Source organism: Phyllobates terribilis, unplaced genomic scaffold (genome assembly GCF_046119375.1).
Source record: "Phyllobates terribilis strain yellow unplaced genomic scaffold, ASM4611937v1 Scaffold_4__5_contigs__length_816908805, whole genome shotgun sequence".
NCBI classification, from domain to species: domain Eukaryota; kingdom Metazoa; phylum Chordata; class Amphibia; order Anura; family Dendrobatidae; genus Phyllobates; species Phyllobates terribilis.
This window is the reverse complement of record NW_027362764.1, coordinates 468,934,328-468,956,344: the sequence shown is the minus strand read 5'-3', so window position 1 is coordinate 468,956,344 and position 22,017 is coordinate 468,934,328. Positions and strand designations below refer to the sequence as shown.

Here is a 22,017-nt window from a genome sequence, read left to right as displayed (position 1 = left end):
CATTTAGTGCTTACTGCTTCACTTGTTTGTTTGCCGACCTGCATACTCCCCTGTCCTGGACCTTACTAATCCATGTGCCATCCGGTAAGGCCGGCTCAACTGCTCTATTGCCTCCCGTCTGTGATGATCACCCTGAGCTATAGATTAGGGAATCCTCCTCCTCAGGTGAGCCGTTAAAAAGACACATAACAATGTTCTAATTTATTACAAAGAGAAAAATGGAGCCTTAAATAGCTTAGAACGATTATTCAAATTTTATTGCATATAAAGATTAAAATCAGTAACAAAAAACACCCATATAACATTTATGCACAAAAATGTGACCTCAGGCTGTGAGTAGCCAGTGGCGCCAATTACAATGTGGTATCATGAATAGTGACTATGCCACAAGGGCATTCCTATACATAGTACATACTGATAGTATCTAATGAGTCCATAAGTTAAATCCTGAGCCAAAGGGAAGGTATAGTACCTAGTACATCTTGGTAGTTATCAATAGGCTCAAGGGAGAATACATATTAAATAATTGGACTCATGAACATACCCAGCAGTTGGAGATGGACGCCAATGGGACCATTAGCCTGGTGAGAAGATTCCCCACGTCCCCTACGCACGTTTCGTTTGTATAAATGACCGCTTCATCATGCAGGAATATGCACCTATACCTTCCAGGACCTTCTTATACCATGTGATGAGTCACATGGTGTAGCCTCAGCCAATGGGGAAATATGCACCTATACCTTCCAGGACCTTCTTATACCATGTGATGAGTCACATGGTGTAGCCTCAGCCAATGGGTGATGGTTCTAAAGGTGCATGCGCGCCCACTCATCCGAGCTACCGCCCCCCCCACAGGCGTCACGCACCATACGCATGCAAGGGAGCCGGGACACGTCACAGGGCTCCCAGTCATGCGCACCGCCCTGTGCGACACCGCAAGGGACACAGCGCCGGACAAGAGGTGGGCGCATGCGCACCGCATCACAGATGCCACAGGTGGGCAAGGGCAACCACATAAATCCCACCCCTAAGAACAAATACAGCAAATAGATGTGCAAATACATATATATATATATATATTACAAACAATTTAGAGGTTCACACAAAGGATTCTCCTGGTGATTCGTCCTATTAGCATAGATACATTGTCTTAACACAAGGAGCAGCAGTTTTCCCTAAGGTGATGGCCCCAAAGCAACTCTGTATTGGCTTTCAAAAGGAAGATCACTGTCAGGTAACAATAGAGAAATAAACAATGAATGACAAATAACACATAAAAAATAATAAAATATCATTATATAAATTAAAAAACAAGGAACAAAAAAAAACAATCAGGGGAGATAGGGATGCTTACAGGAAAAGGCACAAAACTAACAGTCTCATTGAGACCATGCGGTACCATTGAACCCAGGACTGTGATCCATCGAGTCTCCTTTTGGGCCAATATCTTTTTCAGGTTGCCTCCTCTAATGCCACCATGCACAACATCAATGCCTTTAATGGCCAAGGTCTTCGCATTACAGTTGTGGGACTGTCTAAAATGTCATGGCAGAGTTTTTAATATAGAGGGATTGGCAACTGTGCTGGCAGAATCAATATCGCGAACATATTCCCTAGTCCTCACCCTCAGCTCTCTGGACGTCAAACCCACATACACCTTTGGGCAGCCACACGTGGCATAGTATACCATGTGGGTCATGCCGCAGGAAATATATTGGTTGATGTTAAATTGGCGCATTCAATCGACAGAGCTGAAGGTGGTGGCACGGAATATATTAGCACATGCCGCACAGTGGCCACATGGAAAGCAGCCTTGTAAAGGGCGTCTAGCACCGAAAGGATTGGGGGTACGGGGAGCATAATGGCTCCGAGTTAGAATATCCTTGAGATTCTTCGAACGCCTTGGAGTCATCATTGGGGTGGCTCCAAGCTTTTCACTGTTATGATCTGCAACATGAACTAAGGAAAGATAGGGGAAAGCTGTCCCTACAGTAAGACTAAGCTGAATCCCTACGATGTAGGGGGCTGCTTGTTCCTAGCGAACAGACCCGCCTTAGTCCACGGTTAGTCCCTAAAAGAACTAAGGACTGGGACAAAAAATGGGACACCTCCTAAACAGAGAAGTAGTTGCAGAACACAAAAAGACAAACTGACAAAAAGGTACTAGAGGTCCCAGAAGGACCAAGCGAACTTGACAGAGAAAGGCACAGAAGCACCTGGCTAGAGAAACAGTCAAACACTGAAGTCCAGCACAACCAAAAGGACGGAGCTGGAATATAAAGGCAGATGGTCACGTGACCGCAAAATACAAGATGGAAAAAACAAACAGGAGGGTTCTAACATCCGCCAAACAAGGTTCCATCATGAGGATCGGCCAATGTTTTTTCATGGCCGCCCTCATGGTGTCCCATTCGTGGTTAAATGTGGAGATGAACCTGATCTTCTGATCAGATCCACGTCCACCCACTCTGGGTCGGAGTAATTGGCCACGAGTAGTATTTTTGCCCGTATTATATCCGACCCTCATATTCCTATGGCTATATCCCCTTTGGAGGAACCTATCCCTAAGATCACCGGCCTGCTTCTCAAACCGCTCATCCGTGGAGTATATCCGCTTCATTCGAAAGTACTAACAATAACATAACAATGTTGACTTAGTAACAGTCAGAAATAACTATGAAGGTAGAGGTGAACCTTAAATAATTTACATAGGCACTAGGTTTATTTTGAAAGGAACAATTCCTTATGTTAACCTCTGCAGATATGGTCCTGAGAGTAGAGTATAAAGGTGTGATATGACTTGGCTGTACTGCAATGAAAAAATGCATTCATTAAAACAAGAGTTTTGAACATGAATCTCAATGAAGGAAAAGCTGGAGTAAGATGCACCAAACAGATTAGGTGGTGCAAACCTATTAAAGAATTTGATGCATTTTTTGATATACTCCAGTCAGTAGGTGACGTACATTTCTGTTGTAATTTATACAATTCTAGTGACATAAATTATGATGAATTTGTCATGCACACTTAACTAAACCTCATCCCACATTCTAGCTATTGTTTAAAAAGTAGGGGGAGCTGTCCAGGGCTGGCATAAACATAACAAAAGTCACAACATTTTCTTGCAACGTTAAGTCGTTCAAAAATTTTGCTATATTTTATGCAGATCTATGCCAGAATTGAGACAAAAACTGCTTGGTGAATCAGGCTCTTGGTGAATCAGGCTCTTCTAGATGAAAGTAGACCTAAGCATGTCTGACAAATGTAATACCATGCTTTAAAAGTGCTGCTTTTCAGAATTGTACAAAGCATATGTTTTGTCATCATGACCAAGTTGTGAACACAATTGAGCAAAATGAATAAGTTATAGTATAAGTTAAAGATTGGTAGCTTAGCATCGTTACAATTATCATCTATGTGGGTAGGTAATGTGAAAGGTACCGTAACTGTACAGTAAATACATTATTTATCTTGCTAAGATCCTGAGTTACAGTATGTATTATAGGCATACCTCTACTGATAATTCTTTCTGCTTTAGATTTGAAACCTACAAAATAATTTAGTATTTACAAAAACATATCCCACTCAATAATAGCAGCTTACCTGCTTAAGGGGTCATCTTGGTTTTTAAAGTTGATGACTGACAAACCATCAATATTGCATCGGTTGGAGTTCAACAATTGGCACTCCCATCAATCAGAAGAAGGGGTTGTGATACTAAGGCAGTCTCTTAGGTATTTATATTTCTGCTCACTGTATGTGTCGCACTTGAAGTAGCTGTGCGTGGTATTGCAGTTTTGTGCCAATAACTCTTACTCTCCTGGCTGCATCTTAACGAGATATCCATAGTCGAAAAGGAGCTTACAAAACATGTTCAGCCTCAAATTATTAGAAGTTACTGTGGACGTGACATGAAAAACTGTCATCAATAATTGGAGATACCTAGAATACACTGCCAAGATTAGATCTTACATTCTAAGCTGATGACAAGTCAAGGAAACATATCAAGAATCATACCAAGAGGCCTATGCCAACACTGTGTGAGAAAAAGAAGTTCCTATCAACTTAGTGTTCGGCTATACCAGTGAAAATCAATATTCATGATAGCAAAATTGATTTTTTTTCTTCTTCTGAAACTGCTTATATTGGTGACATCCCTACAGTTTTCATCAAAGATATCACTACAGAGGCATCTAGGTGGATTGACCAGGAATGTACAACCTACAGTCCGGGGGCCACATGCTGCCCGCAATGCTATTCTGTGCGGTCCCCGACGGTATGGATAGAAAAATGCTTGACTGACAGGTTAACTATATGAGAGCAGCCACACACTGATGAGTAGTGGTACACAGTGTTAGGAGGGCGGTTGCAAACAACTTTAATTTAATGGAACGCAACCGACCCCGGGGTCCGCAATGCAGCCTGGAGGACTGCTGCCGAACACTTTCCGGGTGGAAAGGAAAGCGACAACTTAAATATTAAACCCTTCTGTGTTTCTCCACACAGGAAAGGGTATAGCGGTACGCTCTATCTCCGTTAACTGCACGGGAGAAGAGCGTCCGGGATAGCACCTACTGAACTGATAAACCACTCTGTGTTAAAGCACACGGAGCGGGTTTCAGCGGTTCACACAATCTCCAAGAACCGCAGGGAGACGTGCGACCGGGGAAGAAGCAGTAGCCCTGTCTTCGATACAGGCGCTACGCAGTAGGGGTTGGCGCTAGGATGCGTGAGTGACTACGCCGATGGGTACACGTGCCTCCAGCCGACGTGCTACCAGACTGTAGGGGATTACTCCATGTGTCTGACAGACAATAGCCGTGAACAGGACGTCTGCCGGCTGCCCGGGGTGTCTGGCGACCCCTTTGGCTGAGTCAGACTGCTAGACGAAGCTACCTGCCTCTATGGAGCTAACCTGCCTCTATGGAGCTAACCTGCCTAGCGAAACTACACGTGGACCAGAGTCATCCACACACCAGCATCTCAAGCTCAAATGATCTGAGCGCGTCGCCATGTTTGTGGACGGGCCTTTTAAAGACTAAGCCCTGCCCACCGATGCGCCATTGGTGACGTTACCCGTGGACCAATCAGGCGGTGCCAGGTCACCGGGTCAGGTGGGTGCCAACCCACCAATCATGATCCGCCAGGTCACGGACATGCTCAGTGCGGCAAATCCTGGACTTAGATTCCACAAGCCCTGTCTCCCTCTGCAACCCAGGCTTAACATTGCTAGGCACAACTACCTGGGAGATAAACAGTGCTCTCGGACCAGCTAGGCGTTGAGGCTGACGGCGATGCTGAGCAGCCCCAGCTGGACCAAAATGGTTATGGACTGGTTCGTGGATTCCCTGCCAAGGACAATACAGACTTAGGTTCCCCAGAGTGATCCCCGGAATGCCAATGAACTAGTTGGACTGGTCGAGAGGTATCAGGAGGTCGAGGGTTCCTGGGGAAAGCAGCCCACTCCGTACTGTGGGGCTCACCAGGGGGTGGAGGCCCAAAAAGGAGTAGAGCGTCCAAGAACTAAAGGCCGGGGGAGGTAATGCCGAAGGTTCTTGCAGGGGATATTATATGCTGGAGATGTCACGGTCCAGGCCATATAGCCGCCCGCTACCCCCTGACCTCAGAGCAAAATGGACTGTAGCCTGGGATGCCAGTGTTCTTACTATGCCTACCCCACCTCCAGTGTGGACTATCAGCCCAGTGGGGGCCCACAGTCATGTCCGGTGACCATAAATTGGGTACTAGTGGCAGGACTCTTGGACTCGGGGAGTTTGGTGACTCTGGTAAGGGCCACACTCCCCCACCAGTTGATCACCGGAAAAAACGTGGGTGTACGATGTATTCACTGGGACGCCAAAGATAACCCTGTTGCCAGAGTGACCATAAAAACTAACTGTGGGGCTGAGTCCCATGAGGTTGGGGTGGTTAAGGATCTGCTACACCCAGTAATAATAGGGAGGGAGTTTAGCCTGTTGTGGGACTTATAGAGGAAAGCAGGCGTACCACGTGATTCAGACAGGAGCCGGTTACACCATGATGGATCCCCGCCGCTCCGAGGCGGATGAGTTTCCTTGTCTGTCCTTGCTGGTGACGAGGACAAGACGGTGACCCAGATTCCTGATTTGGGTGTTTCTGGGGGAAATTTTGTTACTGCTCAAATGCACTAAATCACATTGAAAAATGCATTTGGTAATGTGTCTGTAATAAATGGGGTTGCTCAAGAGTCGGGGGCTGACACCAGGTTCCCATATTTTACACTAAAAGAGGAACTGCTTTATCAGGTCACTAAACCAAGAGGGGCAGTGATAGAGCAGTTGTTGTTGCCGGGTACCTATAGGAATTGGGTATTAGATTTGGACCATTCTCATGTCTTGGATGGGCATCTGGGAGTAAAGAAAACCAAAGAACGGGTCTTGCAGAGGTTCTACTGGCCTGGATATCACCGAGACATTATGGATTTCAGTCAATCCTGCCCTACTTGACAGCTATATAAACCTATAAGAGAAATTGTGCAACCCCAGAAAATACAATTAGTGCAAACAGATGAATTAAAAGGTATATATTTTATTTAGGTATATTAAAAACAGGAAACATTACAAAAGTATAAAAAGAAGGTCAATAGGTATGAAGTGAGAAACACATGAAAAAGAAGATCACAGAGGGACATAGGGGCTCAATAGGCAGTGCATGTCCCTCTGTGATCTTCTTTTTCATGTGTTTCTCACTTCATACCTATTGACCTTCTTTTTATACTTTTGTAATGTTTCCTGTTTTTAATATACCTAAATAAAATATATACCTTTTAATTCATCTGTTTGCACTAATTGTATTTTCTGGGGTTGCACAATTTCTCTTATGGGTTTATATATTATAATATGGTGTAAAATCCCCTCTTTTCCCATAAATGGGATAATATGTGATTTAATTACCCGTTGCGTAGGTATTATGCACCTACTTGACAGCTAAATGCTCCAGGAACCCACTTTTGCAGTGCCCTAGTGCCATTGACCATTATAGAGGTCCCATTCGAATGGATTGCCATGGACCTTGTCGGGCCTCTGGTTAAGTCCGCCAGGGGGTACCAGTACATTTTAGTAGTGATGGACTACGCAACACGGTACCCGGAGGGGGTACCACTGAGAAACTCCTCTGCAAGGAGTTTAGACTGAAAGCTAGTGCATATTTTCTCTCGGACGGGACTGCCAAAGGAGATCCTGACAGACCAAGGAACTCCTTTCATGTCCAAAGTGATGAGGGAGTTGTGTAAGGGTCTCCAAATTACATAACTCAGGACATCTGTGTACCATCCGCAGACAGACGGCCTGGTCAAGAGGTTCAACAAAACCTTAAAATCCATACTGAAGAAGGATGTGGAAAAGGATTGCCGAGACTTAGATTGCCTACTCCCTTACCTGCTATTCTCGGTCAGGGAAGTCCCCCAGGCCTCCACAGGTTTCTCCCCCTTCGAGCTGCTATATGGACGGCACACTCGCGGATTTCTGGACATTGTGAAGGAGACCTGGAAAGCCAAGGTGACTCCCCACAGGAGCGTTATCAAGTATGTGGCCCAGATTCAGGACCAAATCGAGAAGGTGATGTCAATTGTGAGGGAGAGCCTCCTCCAATCCCAAGAGGCCCAAGCCAGGGTCTACAACCAGTCGGCGAGACTGAGAAAGTTTAGCCTTGGGGACAGAGTGTTGGTCTTAATCCACATGGTGGAAAGTAAATTCCTGGCCAATTGGCAAGGGCCATACGAGGTGGTTGAAAAGTTGAGTGACGTCAACTACAAGGTCCACCAACCAGGGAGAAGAAAGCCGTACCAGGTGTACCACATTAACCTGCTCAAACCCTGGCGAGACAGGGACCCGGTGGAAGCTACATGCCTGGGGGCCCATCCTGAAGCCAGATTAGAGGATGTCACAGTGGCTGAGAAACTGTCACCGGCGCAGAAGCAACAGTGCCGAGAGCTGCTTCATCGTAACCAGGACCTGTTTTCGAAGCTGTCAGGTTGTACGCAGGTGGTGGAGAAAGAAATCCTGACGGTACCACATGTGGGGGTGAACCAAAAGCCATATCGGATTCCTGAAGCCTGCCACAACGTGATTTCGGAGGTGCGGAGAATGTTGAGCCTGGGTGCCATCGAGGAATCAAAGAGCGGCTTGTCCAGCCCCATTGTCCTTGTGTCAAAGCTGGACAAAGAGTGGCATTTCTGTAATGACTGCAGGAAGCTAAATGAGGTGTCCAAGTTCAACGTATATCCGATGCCCCGGGTTGATGAACTGATTGAGAGGCTAGGGCCAGCCAGATACATAACCATCCAGGACCTGACAAAGGGGTACTGGCAAATTCTCCTGTCTCCAAGGGCCAAGGAGAAGACGGCCTTCTCTACACCTGACAGCAGCTTACCTGGACGACATTATGATCTTTATCCCGGATTGGGGAAGTCATCTACGGAAGGTCCAGGCGGTACTGGATGCTCTAAGGAAGGCAGGGTTTACCATAAACCCAAAGAAGTGCGCTTTGGGGAAAGAAGGGGCAAAATACTTGGGCTACATCATCGGAAGAGTCAAAATAAAGCCACAAGTAAATAAGGTGGAAGCCATCCAAACTTGGCCGCAACCAGTATCTAAAAAGCAAGTTCTGGCGTTTCTGGGAATTGTGGGATACTATCAGTGATTTATCCTAAATTTTGCCATGATAGACACCCCCCTGACTGATCTTCTTAAGGGCACGAAGACCTCGATGGCCAAGTGGTCCCCTGAAGCAGAGATGGCATTCCAGAAGTTGAAGCTCACCCTATGTAAACAGTCGGTCTTGGTCGTGCCTGACTTCACTAAGGAGTTCGTGGTTCAGATGGACGACTCCGAGGTTGGTTTAGGAGCTGTGTTGTCTCAGCTGATTAGTATATATGTAGCTTACCACGGGCCTAGGTGGTCTGGAGTTGGGACCCGGTCCTATTTGTCTACCCTTTTATATGCATTACTTCAACTTTGATATACAGTAAGGTTTTTAATATAGACAGTGTAGGTACCGTCCCAATTTAGGGTCACCTTGTCGTTGGTGGGACGGCTTGTATACTTTTTTTGATCAAAAATAGTTCACTAAGTACCCTATATTTAATATGCAACTTTGCTTTACATTTATGTATAATGATGGTAGGGTATGAGATATATTTTTTGTCTTTTGTAGGTTTTGCTTCTTTTTGCTAGTGTGAACATGCTCCTATTTCTTGCATGTGTACCATCTTAGACCTCAGTTCACATTGCTTGGTTTTTTGTCTTGTTTGCATTCTGTGCAAATTAAGGGTGTGGCATCCCCTTTGTTGAGCTGATTAGTATATATGTAGCTTACCACGGGCCTAGGTGGTCTGGAGTTGGGACCCGGTCCTATTTGTCTACCCTTTTATATGCATTACTTCAACTTTGATATACAGTAAGGTTTTTAATATAGACAGTGTAGGTACCGTCCCAATTTAGGGTCACCTTGTCGCTGGTGGGACGGCTTGTATACTTTTTTTGATCAAAAATAGTTCACTAAGTACCCTATATTTCATATGAAACTTTGCTTTACATTTATATATAATGATGGTAGGGTATGATATATATTTTTTGTCTTTTGTAGGTTTTGCTTCTTTTTGCTAGTGTGAACATGCTCCTATTTCTTGCATGTGTACCATCTTAGACCTCAGTTCACATTACTTGGTTTTTTACATCATCGGAAGTGTCAAAATAAAGCCACAAGTAAATAAGGTGGAAGCCATCCAAACTTGGCCGCAACCAGTATCTAAAAAGCAAGTTCTGGCGTTTCTGGGAATTGTAGGATACTATCAGTGATTTATCCTAAATTTTGCCATGATAGACACCCCCCTGACTGATCTTCTTAAGGGCATGAAGACCTCGATGGCCAAGTGGTCCCCTGAAGCAGAGATGGCGTTCCAGAAGTTGAAGCTCACCCTATGTAAACAGTTGGTCTTGGTCGTGCCTGACTTCACTAAGGAGTTCGTGGTTCAGATGGACGACTCCGAGGTTGGTTTAGGAGCTGTGTTGTCTCAGGAAATAGATGCAGTCGAACATCCAGTTCTATTCCTGAGTACGAAACTCTCCACCTGTGAAAAGAACTATGCCATTGTGGAGAATGAGTGCTTGGCCATCAAATGGGCAATTGACAGGCTGAGGTACAACCTGTTAGGCCAAAAGTTCAAGCTAGTATCAGATCATGCGCCCCTGAGATGGATGAGGGAAAGGAAGGGGAAGAACGCTCGGGTGGCTAGGTGGTTTCTAGTGCTACTGGAGTTTTCATGTGGAGCACAGGCCAGGGAAACTACATGGTATTGCAGATGCCCTCTCCATACTTCCCTGTTTAGCAAGTGAAGGTGCCAAAACTCTTAGGGCAAAGGGGGGATATGTGACAAAGTCACTGGCAAAGTGCTAGAGGGGAGGTATGTTTCACTGAGGCTATTAGCTTCAGTGATTTGATTCCCAGAGGTTTTGCTCCAGAATGCTAACTATTACAAGGGGTTAAGCAGCCATTTTAAAAGGACTGGGTTTTTGTGAACGACCATAGAGCAGGTGGGAGGTCGTTTACCATATCTTCACCCCAGGGTGTGGTCTGGGGTTTAAATAGCCAGTCTTTTGAACGACCGTAGTGTTCAGTATCTGGAGAGGCTAGCTCCAGAGAGAGAAGCTTGCATTTTTGTGCTAAACCTGTGTTGTTAACCCTGAGTGGCTGGACTCCAGCAGATGTAAGGATTGTGCTGTATCTTTTTATTTTGCTTTGCCGTTATGCCGAAGGGCTGTGTTTTTTTTATGAACTCTATATTGGTTTCTGCCGTTGTTAATAAACCGGTCCGAAAGTTTAAAGAGACAGCGTCCCGTGTCTACCTCCGTGTACAGCCGAGAGAGCCGCTCTACCGCAGTATCATGAGCTTACATTCCCACAATGAATATTTGGTGAGGTTCTGATGTTGCAGATTTTCTGCAGCATTTATGCACATATTAGATAAATTAGATTACTTGTATTTTTTAATGTGTTTTTATTGTGTTTATGATGCTACGGTTTTTGTCTCTTGTCGGTATTATTCTTCGAATAAAGCTGCTTTGTTTTTGATACTTCCTAGTATTTGGCTTTGACAAAACTATTGATACATGTGCGGATTACAAGTGTTTTTGTCTGCAGATTTTCCACATCAACTGCAATTTTATGGGGTAAATCTGCACATAAAACTCAACATCCTCACAAAAGAAATTGGCATGTGGATTTGAAACACGCACTACATGTCAGTTTACACTGCGTAATAAAAAAGCATACAGTCATGGCCAAAAGTTTTGAGAATGACACCAAAATTATATTTTCACATGATCTGCTGGCCTCTGGTTTTTATTAGTGTTTGTCTGATGTTTATATCACATACAGAAATATAATTGCAATCATATTATGAGTACCAATAGGTTATATTGACAGTTAGAATGAGTTAATGCAGCAAGTCAATATTTGCAGTGTTGCTCCTTCTTCTTCAAGACCTCTGTAATTCTCCCTGGCATGCTCTCAATCAACTTTTGGACCAAATCCTGACTGATAGCAGTCCATTCTTGCATAATCAATGCCTGCATTTTGCCAGAATTTGTTGGTTTTTGTTTGTCCACCCGTCTCTTGATGATTGACCACAAGTTCTCAATGGGATTAAGATCTGGGGAGTTACCAGGCCATGGACCCAAAATCTCTATGTTTTGTTCCATGAGCCATTTAGTTATCACCTTTGCTTTATGGCAAGGTGCTCCATCATGCTGGAAAAGGCATTGTTGGGCGCCAAACTGCTCTTGGACGGTTGGGAGAAGTTGCTCTTGGAGGACATTCTGGTACCATTCTTTATTCATGGCTGTGTTTTTAGGCAAGACTGTGAGTGAGCCGATTCCCTTGGCTGAGAAGCAACCCCACACATGAATGGTTTCAGGATGCTTTACAGTTGGCATGAGACAAGACTGGTGGTAGCGGTCACCTCTTCTTCTCCGAATAAGCTGTTTTCCAGATGTCCCAAACAATCGAAAAGGGGATTCATTAGAGAAAATGACTTTGCCCCAGTCCTCAGCAGTCCACTCCCTGTACCTTTTGCAGAATATCAGTCGGTCCCTGATGTTTTTTCTTGAGAGAAGTGGCTTCTTTGCTGCCCTCCTTGAAACCAGCCCTTGCTCAAAGAGTCTCCGCCTCACAGTGCGTGCAGAAGCACTCACACCAGCCTGCTGCCAATCCTGAGCTAGCTCGGCACTGCTGGTAGTCTGATCCCACAGCTGAAACAGTTTTAAGATACGGTCCTGGCGCTTTCTGGTCTTTCTTGGGCGCCCTGGAGCCTTTTTGACATCAATGGAAGCTCTCTCCTTGAAGTTCTTGATGGTGCGATAGATTGTTGACTGAGGTGCAATCTTTGTAGCTGCAATACTCTTCCCTGTTAGGCCATTTTTGTGCAGTGCAATGATGGCTGCACATGTTTCTTTAGAGATAACCATGGTTAACTGAAGAGAAACAATGATACCAAGAACCAGCCTCCTTTTAAAGTGTCCAGTGATGTCATTCTTACTTAATCATGACTGATTGATCGCCAGCCCTGTCCTCATCAACACCCACACCTGTGTTAATGGATCAATCACTAAAACGATGTTAGCTGCTCCTTTTAAGGCAGGACTGCAATGATGTTGAAATGTGTTTTGGTGGTTAAAGTTCATTTTCTGGGCAAATATTGACTTTGCAAGTACAGTAATTGCTGTTAAGCTGATCACTCTTTGACATTCAGGAGTATATGCAAATTGCCATTACAAAAAATGAAGCAGTAAACTTTGGAAAAATTACTATTTGTCTCATTCTCAATACTTTTGGCCATGACTGTAGGACATCCATTTTACTGGAACTGTAAGACTCAGCATTTTCGATGCAGCGTGAAAAGCTCACCAAAAACTCATGAGAACACTGCCATATAATGCTGGCTGATGGATGGCAGAGTCCTGTAAGTAGAATTTGTACCTATCGGACATTTATTGTATATACTTTTGATATGCCATAAATGTCAAAGAAGGTAATTTTAATGCTGGCGGATGGTCAAAAAGACACAGATTACAACAGTACCTCCCCTTTAATGAGGATCCTCCGGATTCTATCGGCCGAGCCTTATTTGGGAATCTCCTGTGAAAAACTTTAATCAGCCTTGAGGCCGAGACGTCCCCAGCTTTTACCCAGGAATTATCCTCTGGACCGAACCCCTTCCAGGCCACGAGATACTGTAACCTTCCTCTGTGCCACCTAGAATCTAAAATGCAAGAAATTTCAAATTCGCCATCCTCATCAACTGGAGGGACAGTCGGCTTCGCCTCCTTATCTGGTGTGTCCGCTTTCTTCAGTAAAGATACATGAAAAACTGAATTAATTCTCCAGGATGAGGGGATGTCTAATCTCACCACTGCCGAGTTGACCACCTAGATTACTTTGAAGGGTCCTATAAACTTAGGGCCCAGTTTTTTAGAAGGGATCTTCAAACGCAGATTCTTAGAGGACAACCAGACCATGTCCCCAACTGCAAGCAACGTCTCCCTTCTTGTCTTGTCAAAATATTTTTTGGACCTCCTATTCGCCTCTTTCAAATTATGGCGTATACTCTCTTTATGTTCCATATTCACAATTAGTGGGAACCCGGTGACCCTCCAAAAAATGCGCCCATGCTCCAGGGGAGTGTTATCAATTGCCACAACAGGGAAAGGAAACGATAATGGTTCAGAATCAAACTTATACTTGTTTAAAAATTGTTGATCAATCAAATTAAGAGCAGCGCCACAATCAACCATTACCTGAAAATCAATAGAATGACCACGAAAGGTGGTATTACCAGATAAAAACACTCCTGCGGAATGCAAGAATGTTTTATCCTTCCTTATGCGCACCTTGCATTGCTTAACAAAATGGTCAGCCTTACCACAATACAAACACAGCCTCTCAGAGAGCCTCCCGTCCCTCTCCTGGGAACAGGAGGACAATGACCCAACTTGCATCGGGTCCCCGCTGTCGGCGAGACCAACCTGAGAGACGGGGTCCAACATTACAAAAGCCCTCTTGTCACTCAGGCTGGCTCTCAATCTTCTATCCACACGGATAGCTAGCTGCATAGCTGTTTCCAAAGTGGCAGGAGCAGGATATGCAATGAGCAAATCTTTAACCCTTTCATTCAAACCTGCCAGAAACTGACTCCTGAGCGCTGGGCCATTCCATCTGACCTCTGCGGACCATCGTCTGAACAGGGTGCAATACCTCTCAGCATCAACAGAACCCTGTTTAAGCCGCCTGAGCTCTGCCTCAGCTGATATGACCCGATCAGGATCATCATATAACAACCCCATTGCAGTAAAAAATGCTTCTACTGACGTCAAACAAGAATCATTAGGATGCAATGAAAATGCCCAGATTTGGAGTTTGCCTCGCAATAAAGACATAACAACTCCCACACACTGTAATTCGCTCCCTGAAGAAGCAGGTCTAAGCCGAAAATACAGTAAACATGCATTTTTAAACGTAAAAAATTCCTGCCGTTTACCAGAAAAAAACTCAGGTAATCCTACCTTTGGTTCTTCGGGGCATGCCCCAGGACAATTACTCACGTGCTGCTGCAGACTACTTGCTGAGGTAACCCTTGCAGGTGCTATGCAAACTCTTGGACGTTGTTCATGCTGAAGGAATCCAGATGAGGATCTTCTTTCTTTTTTTTATTTTTTCCTGGCTGGACAAACTGTTACGATACTGCAACTAAGAACTAGGACAAGAGGGGGGAAGCCGTCCCTGCACTAGTTCTAGCTTGTAGCCCTACGATGGAGTGGGCAACCTATTACTGGCGAATAGACCCACCGACGTTTCCTAGACCTAAATGAAGAGAGAAGGGAACCCTGAAAGATCTAAGGGCTGAGATAACAAACAGGTGACCTTCTAGCAGGAAAAGGGGAAGCTGCAGTAACGAAAGAGGACTAAAAGGAATCTCAGCAGGCAGAAACACAGAAACACTACTATCAAACCTCCTGGCCAGAACACTAACGCATAAACACTGTTGTCCGGCAAGGACTAGGAGACAGGTGCTGGGTAATAAAGGGTGATACAATCACCTGACCAAAACAAACCCAACACTAGGGGAAAAAGACCAGCAGCCAGAAACCACAAGAAAATGGCGGATGGTCAAAAAGACACAGATTCTAACAACAGTGTAATAGACAAATCAAACGTCTTAATATTAAACAGTCTTAAAATGCACAAGATTTATCTTAAAGGTTCATGTTGTTTGTGTTTGATATATATGGTGCAAGAAAAATCACCTGGTACTTAAAGGGGTTGTCTGGCCTTAGTCTACAAAGTTGCAGTCACTCAATGTGACTGCAGACTTGTGAATCCTCACATCGCAATACTTTGGCTACATTCCGACTAGACTGTCCAGTCTCGCTCAATGCACTTGCATTGAGCAAGACTGTGCAAATTTATATGGCACATTACCGTATGTATGCAAATCTCATACTAGCAGTCACGCACCCGCCGCTCCCAGCGCCTGCACCAAAGAATTATGTGAGGATTCACAAGTCTGCAGTCATATAGAAAGACTTGTACCTTAAAGGAGTATTCCCATCCCCAAGACCCTATCCCAATATGTACTAGGTGTAATAATAATAATATTAGCAAATACCTCCAATTAGAAATGTAGTGTAGTTCTTCTGATTCGCTATGTCTCTTTCCTCATGTGCCGGCATTTCAGGACCTTAGTTATCCATGGTTAAGACCACTAGCAACTAGCTAACTAACTGTCACTATATTAGTGGCGGTAACCATGGACACCTAAGGTACTGCAATGCCGGCACATGAGGAAAGAGACATAGCAAATCAGACGAACTATACTACATTTCTAATTGGAGGTATTTGCTAATATTATTATTATTACACCTACTACATATTGGAATATGATCTTAAAGATGGGAATACCGCTTTAAGGCCGTGCAATCCCTTTAAAGAAGCATTCCCACCAAACTTTGTATTGCCTAAGCCTGTGTAAATGTATACCTAGTATAGTATAAGTATGGTAATATATTCACCAAACATAGTTTTCTCTGATTTTCAGCGCCACTCCAGTCCCCTTCTGAATCACATGAAGGATCACACAGTGCTTTAAAAACTATTCTGTATGTTTGCTGAACGTTATATCTACACCACGTCGTAAATTATTATGCAAATTGGATTTAAATATCATAAAGATGTAATTTTTTGTTTTTCAAATAAATTCATGGATGATATTGTGCTTCAGGGCTCTTTGGCTAAATGAAATCAATCTCAAACAACTGTGAGGCTGAATTCACACGATGCGTTTTTAATGCGTTTCCGCGGCGTTTTTGCAGTTGCGTAAACACCGCGGAAACGCATTAAAAACGCATGGTAGAAGGGCAGCAATGTTCCCCAATTGAAATCCGCATGTGCTGTGCCCATGATGCGGATTTTTCCGCAGCGTAAACGCTGCACTCAAAAATCCGCAGCATGTCAATTAATTTTGCAGAAACGCTGCTTTTTTGCCGCCATTGACTTGCATTAGACCGCATGGAATCCGCATCACTGTATATGTTGATGCGCATTCCGTGCGGTCTAATGTGCGGATGGTACCCGGGTGTGGAGGAGAGGACTCTCATCCAGACCCAGGTACCATTAAAAAAAAAAGAATAAAATAAAAAATATATATATACTCACCTTCTGACGGCCCGCGCAGCACTCCTGCTTGGTTCCCGGCACTTCGGGGTTGAATGAAGAAGGACCTTCGCTGACGTCAGAGTCATGTGACGGGTCACGTGACGCTGACGTCGGCAGGTCCTAAAGTCTTCACTGCCGGCAGCCGGGACCGAGCGAAGCAGGACACCGGGGGCCATCAGAGGGTAAAGTATATATTTATTTTTTATTTTTTGACATTCACACACTATATAAATCCATGCCGGTTGCATGGATTTATATAGTGTGAAGTTGACAAGCACTTTCCAAGTGATGCTAAAATTGCTTGGGAAGCGCTTGTCAACCCGCATGCGGAAATGAAAGTGAAGAACGCTTCATTTCCGCATGTCCCTGGCAGGAAACCGCATGTACAATCCGCATGCGTTTTTTCCTGCCAGGGAGATGCAGAAATGCTCAGGAAAAAATCCTGAGCATTTCTGCATCGTGTGCACATACCCTGATAATTAGTTTGCCAGGTGAGTCCAGTTTAAGGAAAACTACTTAAGAAGGACATTCCACATTATTAAACAGGCCACAGTTTTCAAGCAGTATGGGAAAGAAAAAAGATCTCTCTGCTGTTGAAAAGCATGAAATAGTGCAATGCCTTGGACAAGGTATGAAAACAATAGATACAGTATTTCAGGAAAACTTAAGGATGATCATTGTACTGTGAAGAGATTAGTGACTGATACAGAGCACAGACGGGTTTGTGCACATAAAGGCATAATGACGAAGGTTTCTACCAGACTAATTCATCAAATTAAGAGAGCAGATGCTAAAATTCCATTACAAGGTAGCAAACAGGTATTTGAAGCTGCTGGTGCCTCTGGTGTCCCGCAAACCTCAAGGTGTAGGATCCTTCAAAGGCCTGCAGTTGTGCATAAACCTACTATTAAACAGTGTTCACAAGCAGAAACAGTTGCAGTGAGCCCAGACATACATGAAGACTAATTTTAAAAGTCTTTTTTTACTGATGAGTGCCGTGCAACCCTGGATGGTCCAGATGAATGGAGTAATGAATGGTAGGTGGATGGAAACCATGCCCCAACAAGACTGCAATGTCATCAAGGAGGTGGAGTCATGTTTTGGGCCAGAATCATGGGGAGAGAGCTGGTAAGCCCCCTTTAAGGTCCCTAAAGGTGTGAAAATGACCTCGGCAAAGTATGTAGAGTTTCTGAATTTCCCTTTCTTCCATAGTACAAAAAGAAGAACTGTGCCATCCACAGCAAAATCATCTCCATGCATGACGATGCACCATCTCATTCTGCAAAGCATACTTCTGATTCATTGGCTGCTATGGGCATTAAAGAAGAGAAACTCATGGTGTGGCCACCATCTTCCACTGACCTCAACCCTATTGAGAACCTTTGGTGTATCCTCAATCAAAAGATCTATGACGGTGAGAGGTAGTTCACATCAAAACAGCAGCTCTGGGAGGCTATTCTGACATCCTGCAAACAAATTCAACCAGAAACTATCCAAAAACGCACATGTTCAATGGATGCAAGAACTGTGAAGGTGATATCAAAGGGGTCATTTTCAGTTCTTGACAACATTATAAAATGTTTGGAAACTCTGTTGTGCATAACAATATGGAACAATGCATTTTGAGGTTTTTTTTTCGTTTTGAAAAAATACTGTTATCATTGGGAGGTTTGTCCAATAAAATTTGAATTATACTCTAACAGTTGATGATTTGAACATTATACTAACTCATTTGCATTTACCATTTAGGAAAACTAGAGAAAAATAGCATTTGCATAACAATTTGGAACGAGGTGCATATGGCATGATCGTGTCTTACCAATACTAGAAATAAATCAACTCTTCCAAAACAATTGTCTCAGCTCAAAAACAGTTTCAAAGAGATTTTAAATCATGCTTACCAAAAAAGGATTACTGAGTGTAGGTACTTGTGTTGACTGATAATAGTTCTAATTTCCGTGGTGGTGAAGGTCCATGCTCCATTGCTTTATGACCAGAATCATTCACATATTAATTTTTATTGTTATTATTATTTATTATTATAGCGCCATTTATTCCATGGCGCTTTACATGTGAAAAAGGGGGTATACATAGCAAAAACACTTACAATAGTCTTAACAAAATGAGTCAGCAACTGGAACAGGAGGAGAGAGGACCCTGCCCACGAGGGCTCACAATCTACGAGGAATGGGTGAGGATACAGTAGGTGAGGGTAGAGCTGGTCGTGCAGCAATGTCGTGGAGCGGTAGTTACTGCAGGTTGTAGGCTTGTCGGAAGAGGTTGGTCTTCAGGTTTCATTTGAAGGTTTCCGTGGTAGGCGATAGTCTGATATGTTGGGGTAGAGAGTTCCAGAGTAGGGGGGATACACGGGAGAAATTGTGTATGCAATTGTGGGAAGAGGAGATAAGAGGGGAGTAGAGCAAGAGATCTTGTGAGGATCGAAGGTTGCGTGCTGGTAAGTACCGGGAGACTAGGTCACAGATGTATGGAGGAGACAGGATGTGGATGGCTTTGTATGCCAGGGTTAGGGTTTTGAACTGGATTCTGTGGGCAATGGGGATCCAGTGAGGGGAGAGGCTGGGGTACAGGTGGATTAGTCGGGCAGCAGAGTTTAGGATAGATTGGAGGGGTCGAGAGTGTTAGAAGGGAGGCCACAGAGTAGGAGGTTGCAGTAGTCGAAGTGGGAGATGATGAGAGCATGCACTAGTGCTTTTGCAGAGTCTATGCTGAGGAATCCACGGATGCAGGAGATGTTTTTGAGTTGGAGTTGGCAGGACGTGGAAAGGGCTTGGATATGTGGTTTGAAGGAGAGGTCAGAGTCCAAGGTTACCCCGAGGCAGCGAGCTTGGGGACTGGGGAGAGTGGGCAGCCATTGACGTTGGTGGATAGGTCAGATGAATGAGAAGGTGGAAAGATGATGAATTCTGTTTTATCCATGTTAAGTTTTAGAAATCTGGCAGAGAAGAAGGATGAGATACCGGACAGACATTGTAGGATTCTGGTTAGTAGTGAGGAGATATCGGGTCCAGAGAGGTAGATATGTGTGTCGTCAGCATAGAGGTGATACTGAAAGCCGTGAGACTCTATGAACTGTCCCAGGCCAAAGGTGTAGATGGAGAAGAGCAGAGATCCTAGAAATGAACCTTGGGGGACAACGACAGATAGGGGGCGAGATGAGGAGGTGGTGTGCGAGTAGGAGACACTGAAAGTACTGTCTGTTAGGTATGAGGAGATCCAAGATAGGGCCAAGTCCATGATACCAAGAGATGAGAGGGTCTGTAGTAAGAGGGAATGGTCGACTGTGTCAGAGGCAGATGACAGGACCAGGAGGAGGAGGACGGAGTAGTGTCGCTTGGATTTGGCGGTTAGTAGGTCATTGGTGACTTTGGTCAGGGCAGTTTCAGCCGAGTGATGTGGTCGGAAGACAGATTGTACATGGTCGAAGAGGGAACATAAGGAAAGGTGGGGGGTCAGTTCGGAGTGGACATGTTGTTTGATTGAGGCGTGTTTGAAACATGAGGGGAAGACACCAGTTGTTATTGACAGGTTGAAGAGGTGGGTTAGGGCTGGGATGAAGTCTGTGGTAAGGTTAGGGATGAGGTGGGACGGGATTGGATCAAGTTCGCAGGTGGTGAGGTGTGACTTGGAGAGTAAAGAAGAGACTTGGTCTTCTGTAATGGTGAGAAGTGAGGTTTGGAGGAGGAAGGTTGAGTATATATGAGGAGGGGCTGTGGGAATTTTAGGGAAAAGCTTTGTTTGATGGTGTCAAACTTCTGCTTGAAGAATGAGGCAAAGTCTTCGGCTGAGATGAGAGGAGAGGGAGGAGGTGCTGGGGGATGGAGGAGAGAATTGAAAGTGTTGAATAGCTGTTTAGGGTTGTGAGACAGGGAGGATATGAGAGATGAGAAATAGGTTTGTTTTGCTGCAGTGAGTGTAAACTTGAAAATAGTGAGGGATTGTTTGAATGTGATGAAGTGCTCAATGGAGTGGGACCTTTTCCATCTCCACTCAGCAACCCTGGAGGCCCGTCGCAGTTCTTTAGTAAGGTTGGTGTGCCAGGGTTGCCTATTGATTGTGCGAGCTTTGGTATGTGTGAGAGGGGCGACTGAATCGAGAGCTGCGACTGTTGTGGTATTATATAAAGCAGCAACATATGCATTGTGTAAGGAATTTATGTCTGTAAGAGGGAGGAGGGATTCAGAGAGTGAGTGTAGATCTAGGTGTTTGAGGTTTCTGCGATGGTGTGCAAGTTTGTGAAGTGGGGATTGTGAAGCTGGAGAGGAGAGGGCAGAGAATGTAAGTAGGCTGTGGTTTGAGAGAGGTAGAGGAGAATTAGAGAGGTTAGCTAGGGAGGAACACTCTTTATGAGTGGCTGAATGGCTGTAGAAGACCATTGAACAAGGCCGAAGGAGGAAGTGAGGGATAGGAGTTTAGAGACAGATGAGTGGGAAGGGTCGATGGGGATGTTGAAGTCACCCATTATGATAGTGGGGATGTCAGTGGAAAGGAAGTGAAGCAGCCAGGTGGTGAAGTGGTCTAAGAAGGTGGTGGCTTGCCCTCCGGGTCGGTAAATGATGGCCAGTTGGAGGTTGGAGGGGGAGTAGATGCACACACAGTGCACCTCAAAAGATTGGAGTGAAACGGAGGGTGGCAGTGGGATTTCAGTGAAGGCGCAGGTATCTGACAGGAGAAAACCTACGTCTCCACCATGTTTGCCGTTGGGGCGGGGGGGGGGGAGGCGGAAACCGCCTTATGAAAGTGCGGCTGGGGAGGCTGTGTCAGAGGGGGTGAGCCAGGTTTTGGTGATGGCAAGGAAGGAAAGTTTGTTAGTAATGAAAAGGTCATGGATGTAGGAAAGTTTGTTGCAGCCAGAGCGAGCATTTCATAGAGCTCCGGTTAGTGCAACTGGGGAAGCGGGGATTAGGTGGATGGGTATGAGGTTAGAAAGGCTGCGAGAGTTTGTGGTAGGTCGTGGATAGGAGGTAGAAGTGACTGTGGGGATGTGGTGAGGAGGGCCAGGATTTGGAGAGATGTCGCCAGCAGTGAGGAGGAGCAGAGAAAGTGTTAGCAGGTAGGAGTAGGAGAGGGCATGGGGTGGCGGTCTGTGTTTGCAGATACAGGATTGAATGTTGATGAATAGTTCTGAGGAGGAGGTGAGGTGAATGGGGAGGATAGAGGGAGAGATGAAGAGTTCCTTACTAGGTGTAGGGGTGAGAGGGGTTAGTAGAAAGTGGAGGACTATAGGGGAAAAGCTGAAATCTAACAAAAACA

General features: G+C 44.8%; 1 protein-coding gene across 2 annotated transcripts in view; it reads right to left on the bottom strand.

Annotated features, from left to right (window-relative positions):
- MYLK4 (myosin light chain kinase family member 4) overlaps positions 1 to 22,017 on the bottom strand; it is a 291,340-nt gene that overhangs the window by 222,472 nt on the left and 46,851 nt on the right. The window contains exon 1 of one of the 2 annotated variants that reach the window (XM_073678685.1): positions 3,604 to 3,620. The exons of the other annotated variant lie outside the window; for it this stretch is intronic. The gene's annotated coding sequence lies outside the window, so the exon portion shown is untranslated. Of the gene's footprint in view, positions 1 to 3,603; positions 3,621 to 22,017 lie in introns of those variants that run through there. 2 annotated transcript variants of the gene reach the window in all.